This window comes from Schistocerca serialis, chromosome 7, assembly GCF_023864345.2.
Source record: "Schistocerca serialis cubense isolate TAMUIC-IGC-003099 chromosome 7, iqSchSeri2.2, whole genome shotgun sequence".
In the NCBI taxonomy this organism is placed as follows: domain Eukaryota; kingdom Metazoa; phylum Arthropoda; class Insecta; order Orthoptera; family Acrididae; genus Schistocerca; species Schistocerca serialis.
Genome location: NC_064644.1, coordinates 182,464,490 through 182,477,876, shown reverse-complemented (window position 1 = coordinate 182,477,876; position 13,387 = coordinate 182,464,490).

The window sequence follows — 13,387 nt, the reverse complement described above, 5'->3', positions numbered from 1 at the left end:
GCCACAAAGTGTGATATCAAGATTATGGCAACAATTCCAGCAGACAGGAAACATTTCCAGGCGCTACAGTATGGGATGTCCACAGTGTACAACACCACAAGAAGACCAATATCCCACCATCAGTGCCCGCAGACGGCTATGGAGTACTGCAGATAGCCTTGCTCAGGACCTTACCGCAGCCACTGGAACAGTTTTCTCCAGACACACAGTCTACAGATGACTGAACAGACATGGTTTATTCGCCAGGAGACCTGCAAGTTGCATTCCACAGGAGAGCTCATAAAGCCTGGTGTCAAGAACACAGTACATAGTCATTGGAACAGTGATCCCTGGTTATGTTCACGGACGAGTCCAGGTGAACAGTGATTCTCACCAGGTTTCCATCTGGCATGAACCAGGAACCAAATACCAACCCCTTAATGTCCTTGGAAGGGACCCATATGGAAGTCATGGTTTGATGGTGTGGGGTGGGATTATGATTGGTGCACATACACCCCTACATGTCTTTGACAGAGGAGCTGTAGCAGGTCAGGTGTATCGGACATCATTTTGCACCAGTATGTCCGCCTTTTCAGGGATGCAGTGGGTCCCACCTTCCCCCTGATGGATGATAACGCATGGCCCCACCGAGCAGCCATTGTGGAGCAGTACCTTGAAACAGAAGATATCAGGTGAATGGAGTGGCCTGTCTGTTCTCCAGACCTAAACCCCATCGACCACGTCTGGGATGCTCTCGGTCGACGTATCGCTGCACGTCTTCAAACGCCTATGACACTTCAGGAGCTCCGACAGGCACTGGTGCAAGAATGGGAGGCTATACCCCAGCATCTACGTGTGCATGGTGATCATATCCCATATTGATGTCAGGGTACATGCTGCACAGGAAACAGTGGCGTTTTGTAGCACATGTGTTTTGGGACAGTTTTCTCAACTTATCACCAATACCGTGGACTTATAGATCTGTGTCTTGTGTGTTTCCTATGTGCCTATGCTATTAGCACAAGTTTTGTGTACGGCACAACATTCTGCAATTATCCTTAATTTATGAGCATGAGTATATAATAGATTATAGTTGGAAGAGAGGTTAACTCAGCCGCAAATTCAATATAGAATTTGAAGGGATTTCATCGAGCCCTGTAGCTTTGTTTAGTTTTAATAATTTCAGCTGTTCCTCAACACCACTGATGCTAATACTGATTTTACACATCAACTCAGTGGTATAAGGTTTAAATTGAGGCATGTCTCATGGTGTTTTTTTTTTTTTTTTTTTTTTTTTTTTTTTCGTAAAGGAACATTTGAAAATTAAGTTAAGCATTTCAGCTTTTGCTTTGCTATCCAATTTCAGTTCTTGTCTGATTCACTAGGGACAGAACACTAACTTCAGTGCCACGAACAGCCTATACATACAATCAGAATTACTTTGGGTTTTGTGAAAGATCATTTGACAATATTTTGCTATGGCAGTCACTGAAGGCTTCATGCATTTCTCTCTTGACAGCCAAATGCATTTCGTTCAGCCTCTCTCTGTCTGTAATCCTGCGCTTTATTTTACACCTATTCTGCAGTAGTCTCTATTTCTTTAGATGTTTCTTTATAGTGATTGCATACCATGGAGGGTCCCTCCCATTATGAACTGTTCTACTAGGTACATATCAATCCGATGCACGGTCAACTATTCTTTTAAGCTTGAGCCATCATTCCTTTATGCGCTCCTGCCCTTTTCTGAAAGTTTCAAGTTCTCATTGAGAAATGACACTATTGATTTTCATCTAGTTTGCAGTACACACATATCTTCTTTCTTGTTTTAGTTGCCCTTTGTACTTTGCTAATCATTGTTGCCACATCTTGATCACTGATACCAGTTTTGATATGGACATCCTCAAAGAAATCAGACCTGTTTGTTGCTAACAGATCCAGTACATTTGCATCATGAGTGAGGTTCTGAACTATCTGTTCTAAGTAGTTTTCAGAGAAGACATATTTAGTAATTGATTCACAGTATGTCTTACCATCTCCACCATTAAAGAAACTGCAATTATCCCAATTAATTGTTGGATGACTAAAGTATCCACTAATGATGGGGAACTTGTTCAAATGGAGTGAGGGTTTTTCTATACAGTTTTCTGTTACATCAGGAGATGAGTCTGGTGGGCAATAGAAGGACCCAATTACCATTTTTATGCTCACCCCTGATTCTGAATCCTGCCCAAACAATTTCACATGCAACTTCAGTTTCTATCTTTGTGGATTTGAGTTATTTGTCTAATGCGAAAAATACACCACCACCTTTTCCCATTAGCCTATCCATTTGATATACACTTAAATTTTTTACATTCATGGGTGATGTCATTTCTCTGACTTGGCCCTTGGTGCCAAGTAAGGATTGACTTTTTTTTTCTGCAGTGTCTAGATTTGCCAGCATGAATGATTGGCAAATTCTGTATTCAGGTAATTTACCAACACATGGTACTACTTGCCTTTGACATTTGCTTTGTCCAACCATTTCCAAACATCCCATAAGAGGTTTGAAAGTTTCTTCAGTGACCACCTCCCCCAACTCTGTTTTTCCCAATTTTAGGCGTAACTTCTTCAGACAGTGATGGTTATTTTCTCTCATGTACTACCTCGTACATTGAAAGTCCAATACTGGCATGTACTTCAGAATTATATGTAGCTACAATGTGGGGTAGCTAAACATCCCAATCATTGTGATAGCTGTCCACATAATAACTTAACATCTTGCTGACAGTACAAAAATGTGTTGTTCTATTCATTTTAGGCAGGAAAGGACTAGTTCTGAACTTCTGGATCCACTATAGATGGCATAGCTGCGTGACTCGGACATAAAGTTGGTGCTGTGATCTGTTATTATTGTATCAGGAACACCAAATTTTAATATCCAATTGTTTACCATGGCATGTGCCACTTCTCTCACTTTTTGATTCGGGGTTGCAACTGTCATGACATAACATGAAAAGTGGTCTGTGATAGTTAACATGTAGATATCCACCTTCTCAGATGGCTTGGATACCTCTGGTAATCTTTTTAGTGGCAATCGTTGATGACTGAGATCAGCATGTTGTGCACATGATACACATTTCTTCACATGCTGGTCAGCATCCTGTCCATATCCTCCACTAGTATTGCTCAGCTATTCTATGATTAGTTGTCCTTTGCCAACAAAACATGCTGATGTATGGTTATGTGCTTCCCTCAATACTTCACCCTTCATCGGTGTAGTACCATCAGGCTTGTCATCCTACACAATAGCCCCTTGTGTGTCATAAACTGTGGCTGTGTCCTAAATAAGTGGCAGTCAGTATCAGCAGTCTGCACTTCTTACCACTCAGCAGGCTTCTGGCAAGTGCTCGCATGACCCCAGTCTTTCTGCTCAAACTATTGGCATTGCTATGTTTCTTGCTGGGTTTGTGTACCATCTCAATGATCGAATTCACTCAACTTTAATGTCCAACAGGTTAATCTACTCAAAGGATCTTTCAGTCCTAACAACCACATTAACATCACATGGTCCATTATAACTTTAAACTTTCTACCATACAGTTAACAATGGAAATAACTAATACTGTAAATGACACTCAACATTTCTGTCTCTGTGGCTGAGTAATTTCATTTGGGCTTCAGCATTTCAATGCACATGCTACCGAGTGTTCGTTTCCATCTGTATCCTGACAGAGAATACAATCAATTGCCTGATTACTCGTGCCACAGAATAGAATACATTACTTCTCTTAATTTGAAAATATTAATACCACACTCGTATGAGACCTTAATTTCTCCCGGTGTGTACTGTGTTCAAATAACTTACAGGAATGCAGCTGGGTGACATCATCAAAAACTGCTGATATTTTGCCAGGAGCACACCCTTCCATTTTCAAGGCCAAAACTGCAGCAAATAAGCACTGTGCAAATGAATTTAAAACCTCATTTTTCAGAGAAACTCCATAAAGATAACACACCCACACACTGTAAACACAAGTGCCACCACAAACCAAAGATGACCGACGCCAGAAGTTATTAACACTTTCAACACTGCCCTCTTTACACCTGGCACTTGGCTGTGAACTGGCATATTTAATGAATGTTTGAAATTAGATTGCAAAGAACAGGAAAATGATAGGAATATGGTTCTTGCATCATTTAAAAGGAAAAAGTAAGAGCTTTACATGATAGTGAGTTTATTTTACAATATAAAATACAAATGGGTGTTATAATTAAAAAAGAAAACACAAAAATATCGTGGATAAAAAAGTTTTACATGATCTCTCTCTTGAGTAATGCCATTAGTACTGTATCTAAATTTAAAACAAAATATCACTTGACTGTCTAACTGCCGGTACCTGTAAACTAGAGTATTTTAATAGTTCAGATGTAGTTAGCCTTCGTGTGAAAATCCTGGAAACACTGTGCGACGCAAAGGCCAATGCCACAGTCCTTGCACCACCATCTACTTCCTTCCTGATGCTCTTACCCGTCTCTTTCTTCCCCCTGTCTGAACATACGTTGCAATACCTAGTAGTATTCACCTTGTTTGCAGTGGGTGGGACCTTCTCTGGAAAGTGCCTTGCAAATGTCCTCTCAATTTGTAAGGATGAAGCGGCTTGTTGCTGAAAAATATTTCCGCCCTTCTCAGCCAGTTTCTTCCCCACTCTGTGAATAAAGTCTACTAGGAATACATTCTACCTAGTGTTCTATTTATATAAAATAAAACTGTTGACAGTTGACACTATAAACAAGTGGAAAAACAGCTTTTGCCACCACTCAAAGTTTTTCGGGCAAACGGGCTCTTCACTTTATGAACAATTGAGACATCTACATATCTGAATCGTCACTTGTACTTTCGTCTGGAGAGTACAAATACTCTTTGTCAGAATCATCAACTTCAGATCCTTCATCTCCATAAAGAATATCTAAGATCTCTGCCTCCGTCAACTCGCTGCGCGATATTTTCACGATCGTAAACACCTGTGAATGAACTGCAGATAACTTCGACTTTGCAGTGCTCACAGCCACTCCCAGGATGAGATAGCCGATAAGTGCTTGCCTCTTGTGGAAGAAGAACGAAATACGTCCACATTAGTTGACGAAACTGCTTCGGAGACGCGCTTACGGAGCAAAATAAAGGCTCGCCCGTACGGTATGCGGGCGCCGTCGCCAACGTCAGGGTGGCCGCACCCGTATGGTGTACGGGCATCGTGCTGTAAGTGTTAACAGTGAAGTTAATAATCAATTGGTGAGGTAGCATAAACTCACTCTCTCTGTTTTTTGACAAGTGAGAGAGCAGGATTATATGTAGAATTTAAATAAATACTCCCATCTCTATTTATAAGGTTACTTACTAATTTAATTTCAACAGCATCTTTAATAACACTATCTCAATAGCTCGAAGTGCATTCCAGAATCTCCATGTTATTATATTTGATAGAATGACTGGCGCCAAGACAATGTTCTGCAATGGCAGATTTTCTCAGCTGTTGCAAGCATGTATGCTGCTGAAACTCAGTGCATTGGTACTCTACAGTCCTGATAGTCTGACCAATATATAATGTGCCACAACTACAAGGAATGTGGTAGACACCTGCCTTACGCAAACCGAGATCATCCTCTACGGAACATAAAATACCCTAATCTTAGGTAGTGGTCAAAAACCACACTTCACATCGTATTTCTGCAAAACATGACCTGTCCTGTTCAAAGTGCTGCCTGCATAAGGCAAAAAGGCTGTAGACTTTGGTGGCACCTCAGTATAATCACCACTCAAGTGGTACACAGTTGATTGATAGTGCAATCCACATCTAATCTGTCTTTCACTATAACCATTCTGATGAAAGATGACTTCAAGATGGGTTAACTCAGAGACAATCTTGCAGGGTCCAAGATGTCATGGGTCCTGTGACCCAAGGTATGAAGTACCCCTGCATGTTGAGCCAAAACAGTGACAGTTATCAGCCTGTAGATACAAAACAGTGTCAGTAAGCTTCCTATAAATGGCATGTCGCAATGTACCATCCACCTTCCTCCTACCAACACTTCAAGAAAGGGAAGACAGCCATCCTTGTCCACCTGAATCATGAAATGAATATTTGGGTGGATCGAATTCAGGTCATCTAAAAGGTTGTTCAGATTCTCACTGCCCTGAGGCTAAACAATAAAACTATCATCTACATATCTGACAAAAACATACAAGTTTTAAAGCCGCTGACTCCAAGGCATGTTCCCTGATATCTTCCATAAACAAACTGGTAAATACGGAAGATTTCAAGGAACGTGCCTTGGAGTCAGTGGCTTTGAAACCTTTATAGGAAGCCTACTTACACTGATTTGTATCTGTAGGCTGATACTTGTCACCATCTGGCCTCAACATGAAGGGGTACTTCATACCTTGGGTTACAAGGCCCATGAAATATTGGACCCTGAGAGATTGTCATCTCGAAGTCATCTTTTATCAGAATAGTTATAGTCAAAGGCAGATTAAACATGGGTTGCGCTGTTGACCAACTGTGCACTGGTGCGTGATGATGATACCAAGATGCCATCAAAGTCTGTGGCCTTTTTATGCAGGGATCATTTCAAAATGTGGAAATATAACGTGAAGTGTGTTGTGTGACCACCATCTAAGCTCAGGGTCCTTTTTGGTCCCGTAAAGGATGATCTCAGTTTGCGTAAGATGGATATCTATTGCATTTCTTGCAGTTGTGGCATGTCATATATTGGTCAGACTATCAGAGCCTTGGAGGACCGATGTACTGAGCGTAAGTGGCACCATGCTTACAACAGCCGAGCAAAGCCACTATTGCAGAACTTTGTCTTGGCACCTGTCATGCTATGGTTTATAACAAAACCGAGCTTCTGGCAGGCATTTCCAGCTATTGGGATAATGTTATTAAGGGCGCTGTTGAAATTAAATTAGCAAGTAACTTATAAATAGAGAAAATGACTTTTGTTTAAATTCTGCATGTAACCCTGTTCTCTCACTTGTCAAAAAACAGAGGGACAGAGTTTATGCTACCTCACTAATTGATTATTAATTTATGGAGTTTCTCTGAAAACCAAGGTTTTAAATTCACTTGCACAGTGCTTACTTGCTGGAGTTTTGTCTTGAAAACGGATGGGTGTGCTCCAGTAGAAATATCGGCAGTGTTTGATGACACCACCCGGCTGCATTCCCATTTGTTATTTGAACCAGACTCATAGTTAATAGCTCTTTTAATTTTTCAAACATAGACTAACAGTTGGTTGATCATTGGAATTTCACAGCTTTTTCTCAACAAAATGATCTACCAATTTCAGCAAACCCTTTGATGAATTTCCTATAACAATTACACAGTCCTAAGAAGACTGAAGTTGTTTTTTGTAATAATAAATCATGGACAGCACATATTAACCTTGGGTCAGTCTTCATGCCATCTTGGCTAATCACATGATTCGGATGGGTAGGAGGAACAGACCTGCAGTGTTCAGATACAGTATTAATAGTGACCTGCTTGACACAGTCAAGTTGTTTAAATATCTGGGCATAACATTACAAAGTAATATGAAATGGAACGAACATGTGAGAACTGTGGTAGGGAAGGCGAATGGTCAACTTCTATTTATCAGGAGAATATTAGGAAAGTGTGGTTCATATGTAAAGGAGACCACGTATAGCACACTGGTGTGACATATTCTTGAGTACTGCTCGAGTGTTTGCGATCCGTACCAGGTCAGACTGAAGGAAGACATCAAAGCAATTCAGGGGCAAGCTGCTAGATTTGTTTCCGGTAGGTTAGAACAATACGTAAGTGTTACAGAGATGCTCCAGAAGGTCAAATGAGAATCCCTGGAGGAAAAGAGACATTCTTTTCGAGGAACACTATTGAGAAAATTTAGAGAACCAGCTTTGGAAGCTGACTGTTGAACCATTCTACTGCCGCCAACATTCATTGTACATAAGGACTATGAAGATAAGACATGAGAAATTACAGCTCATACAGAGACATATAGATAGCTGTTTTTCCCTTGATCTATTAGTGAGTGGAACAGGGGAGGGAATGACTAGTAGTGGTACATGATACCCTCTGCCACGCACCCTATGGTGGTTTGCAGAGTATCAATGTAGATCTAGATAGTTTATCTCTGTGGATGCAGAGTGACACTTTCCAATACTTAGTGTTAGACATGCTAAACACAACTTCGTTAAACCCTTCTTCAGTCAGTGTGTGTGTTACTCCAGATCTTGAGAAAATACAACAATGCTGTCCAAATAAACTACATATTTTCTTGGTTTCAATCCCCTCAGCATTCTATCTAACGTAGTTGTACAGATAGTGACCTCATGGAATGGTAAACACAGTATTTGGCTAGTCTTCTGGAACTACTTCCAATTTACAAAATTCACTTTTCAAATCCATCATGGAGAAATGTTTACATTGACCTAGGTTGTCCAATATCTCCATTATGTTCAGTATAGGAGATGCGTCTGTAACCATCTTTGCGTTTATGTATACAAAACCTGTATTTCTTCATTCTATCTGATGACGTTTTAGGGAAGGTCACAACAGCTGGGCAGCATGGACTAACACTCTTTTCAGTAATGCCATCAGCCAACTGAGGATTGATGAATTCCTCCATTATAGATTGCAGATGCCTAGGTGTCATTGGTAATGGTTCACTAGGGCTGAACAAACCTGTGAGTCGTAGTAACAACTTTTCCATAGCTGACTTATCCTTTCCTGTTAAATGTTTCACTTTCTTGCATAATCTAGAAGTATTGATGGTTTCACAGTGGCCAATGTCCCCACTCAACCTGTTCTCATTTTCATCCAGGATTTCCAAAGTGGCAATCAACAATCCTCTTGTCACGCTGATACAATCTCAGTAAGTTTATCCTAAAAAGAAGCCACTACGGTAGCCTCAAGGTGATCTACAGAAGGAATAGATACACTGACTAAACTGTTTGCTTACACAATCCCAGGTTGTCCATGCTTATTAACTGCCTTCAGAGTGTCTACCTGCCTTTGTGACATGGCATTTTTCTCTCATAGTTTTGTCAGTTGTTTTATAAAATAATTAAATGCTTCCTGTGTCGACAGTACTCATGTTTCCAGTGTTTGTGCAACCTCTACCTAAAAGTTCAGTAGCTGCTACAGACAGGGAAAATTAGAGTAATTCCTGTGATGGATCATAGCCCACTGAGACTCTGAACACTTCATGCCCATAATAAGGGGTATAGCTGGACTGCTTACATATGCAACAATTTGTGATCCACTAGATCACAATATTGGCACCTTACTGGCTGTAAGTAATACTCTACAGTTTCCTTTAAAATGTGATAAGGTCCGGAGGTCCCTCTGGTTTCATTAATTGCAGCTTTAGATTTATGTTTGCTCCCCATCTATTTACCATGGTCAGAAAGCAAAAAGAGCCGCAAAAATAAAAACTGACTCACCAAACCTTTACTGTTGAACTGAATACTGCGGTTGGGGATGTGGTCTTGGATCCCACTGTACTGTGACCACTCTGGTAACATGTGTAGCAACTGGGACGGTCGAGCTCCGTGGTGGGTGGTGGAGCTGGATAGAATGTGGTCAGGAGGCTGGTAGTCAGTGCCAGGTAGATGTCTGATGAGACGACATAGAAACAGCATTGTAAAACAGTTTATTTCTTGCTCAGTATTACAATAGATATGATGTTGCCCCAGGAAACCAGCTGCCTACAGAACACAAGCAGTACACGTCCAGCCCAGTCAGCCCACGGCCCACAGCCATGGTTGGGTGGTAGTGTCGTGGAGCCAAGGAAGTGATGATGCCAACTCCACAGCAAGGCCACAATTTGAGATAGAATTGCATAATCACCATCCTGTTCACTGCATGAGGTGAGCCATGGAACGAGCTTCTTTATGCCCTCATTAAAGAACTGTCCCATCAGCTCCTTACCCCACTTCAGAGTCTCTTACTGAACCTGCTTGCCAATTGAAAATTTAATTCTACTCATTTCTTCATGGAGATGGAAAGATTATAACCTGAAGTATCAAGTCAGAAATTTGGGGAAGGGGCAGTGTTCAAAACATCCCAACAAATGAGTCAGAAAGCACCTTTGTGGTTATGGCTGTGTGAGGACGGGCATTGTCATCCAACAAGCACACACTTCTCACCAGCATTCCCCACCTTTTATTTCGAATGCTTATTTTGAGTTTCTTATAGTCTCACAATATTGTTGTGCATTGATGGTCTTCCCCTGAGGCAGAAGTTTTACCAAACTAATGCCTTTTCACTCCCAAAACACTGAGGCCATGACATTTTTGCTTGAAATTGTAGTTCTGAATTTTTTGGCTGATGGGGAATTGGAGTGATGCCACTGTGATGACTATCTTTTTATCTTTGGGGGATGTAATGAGCCACCAGTGTTTCCAGTCACAACAGCACTCAGAAAATCCTCACCTTCCAATTCAAGTTGTTCAAGAAATTTGCTTGCATCATTGGCCTGATTTTTCTTGTGCTACTCCGTCAGCAGTTTTGGGACCCATTTTGTGCACATTTTCTGGTATCCCAACATTTCTATTAGTGTCTCTTACAAGAGAGTTCTGGATAGTTGTGGAAACATTGCAAAAATTTCATTTGCTGTCAATTGGCATTCTTCACAAACAGTATTCTCAGTTTTTTGCACCAACTCATCAGTCAAAAGGTTCATTGTGAACATTTGTTCTGCTTCCACTAAACTCCCAACATCATATTTGTTCTGTTCATAATGCCTTTGGCATAAACGTCATGCCAGGTGGGATTTTTTACCGACATATTTCACGCAGCTGGACACTGAAACATGAGTTTATGCACTACTGTGTTCTTGAAATGCCTGCTCTGTACAGGGGATCCTCCTGTACCACTCAGTGTTGCCTATCCTCAACAAGGAAAAAAACCACAGCCTGCTATGGACACAGTACACTTACATTCTGAACGTGCCTCGTATACTGGCCAAGCCCATCCTTGTTTTGCTACGGCAGTGATTTTCGTCACATAAGCAACAGAACCATGGTTCAGATGTGAAGTAATCAAGCAATCCATACCATGGTATCTTTACCTTTCTGTGGCGTGATGTTATTTACACTTGTGACCCCTGTGTTTGATGTCAAGCTGAGGGAACCACGTCAACACTTCGGCAGCAATACTTGCTGCATCAGCGGGCAACCCCTGACAGAATTCTGCTCAGTCGTCTGTCTTGATCTGCCTCCCTGGCTTCTTGCATTAACCAAAGAATGTGTTTTAAATTTCACCCATCCATGCCCCCAAGTAAATTATTTGTGACACAACAAAAGATAATGGTTATTTTGTCCCGACACACACGCACTACTGCTGCAATTTTGTTAATAGTTTAAATGCACTGCCGGTTACTGCAGTCTGCATCATATATCCAGTCTGGGAAGGATTTTATTACTATATAGTGTGTGTTGGGCAGTATGCAGAAAATTGTTGGTTTTGGTTATGCTTAAGTTAGACTAGAAATAATTGCTTCAATTCAGATTTGAGTGTGCAGCATTCTACTTCTAAATTTGCTTCCAAATACTAGTGAGAAAATTTCTCTGCAAAAGGAACTTTCTCTTTTCAGTTATGGTGTATGAACTATTTACACTGTCAGTATGCAAACTTTTTGAAATATTAGTTCCACAGCAAATTACTAAGACATGCATACTTTTTTAGATTACAGTTCATTAAAGCATGGTCTTCATTTTAAACATAGCACACGTGACCGAATGAATACAAGATCAATTAACAACTCGGCCCACAAAATTCCATTGTTTCTGCTATTACATGGGAATTACAGATACAAAATCTACTTTTCCCTATATATGCCTAGAGGTGAATTGTGATTTAGTAGTCTGATAATGTACCTATCTAAACCATTTAATTAAGGTACTGAGCATGTTTCTAAATTTATGACTATGTCCGTGATTTGTCCTGTCATTTCAGTAAGTGTAAGCAAGACCATTCCTTTTCCCATTGATGCCCAAATGGGATAACACTCTCAATACACCCCACTCATCTCTTACTCCTCTATGAGAAATAGGCAACAAATGTCATTCATTACATTCCATAGATTTCACTGTGAAGAGCAACCTTTAGTGACATGGAGCAGTTCACAACACAGAATAAGAGATATAAGCCGATTTCAGAAACTGTCTGTTAATGCAATACCAATTATCATTGTCAGCAAAACAAGTATGCATATTTACAAAAAAAGGTGGACATGTTAATGTCACGTGGAAGTGGTCTTAAAAAAAAAAACCTGAATCAATTTTCATTTAAGAGGTCATAACAAGTTATTATTTCCAGTTCCTTCAACAGTCATCCACGTTGTTCTTACGTATTTTGTAATGTAATTTATAAACTTCCCATTAGATTGTCAGTATCTATGTTTCCTCTTATCTGTTTGAATACAATAAAAAGTTTGCTTGGTCCATTTGCCATTTACTCATATTGCTACATGCACCACACACCTCTATTTTATGTTCCTTACAAACTATGACTTCCACTACAATTTGTTCCCTAATCAATTTGTCTGTTTTCTCATTTCTTAGGAATTATCACCACACATATCTCCACTGCTCATTGAGAAACCCTAAGTTGTTGAGTAGTTTTGACACAAAGAAGTCATGTCTCACTTCCAAAAGTGAAAACTTGTAATTCATACTGATTGTAAGCTTTTCCTTTTAGACACATTGCTAGCCTAGTATAGCGTCCCCAGTGCCATATTACGAAAAGACTTTAAATTATTTATAAAGAAGACATTCATAATTTGTAAAAGATTTTTTTTTCTCATGTAGCCTTAAAATAATAATTTCTCTGTGTAGGTTTAGATTGCAAAGAAATAATTTATGACAGAATGATCTAAAGAGACGCCCAGTTACTCTCTTTTGTTAATTTTTTTAGTCGACCTTACTTCTTCTCTTGTCTTGAATGTGTCTAGAGGGACATCTTGCGTGTGCTGACGAATGTAAGCATATTTGTATGAGTTAAGCATATAATATACTGATTTAAATTTATTGTGCACTTTTAATTTGTAAGAGGTGATCCCGATTTCGTGTCCGCCTTCCTTGAATTAACCTGCATTCAAGTAAATTACAGCTCAACAATCGCAGCGGCCGATGCAGCCAACGACGCCATTACGTGGCGAATTTAACTTATGAAAAATTAGCGGAAGCGGAAAACTCGCCCGCTATTAGCGTAATATTAATTTTTCTCCACAGCCGCACGAAGTTGCAGAAATACTTAGCTTTAAGATTCTTATTTTCAGTACCATAGCTGAGAGCCAGAGCCAGGACTCCGACTACAATACAATGGTCAACGGAGGTAAGAAAAATACTCTCGCGCGTGTGTGGGCCGCAATTTTAATTAAG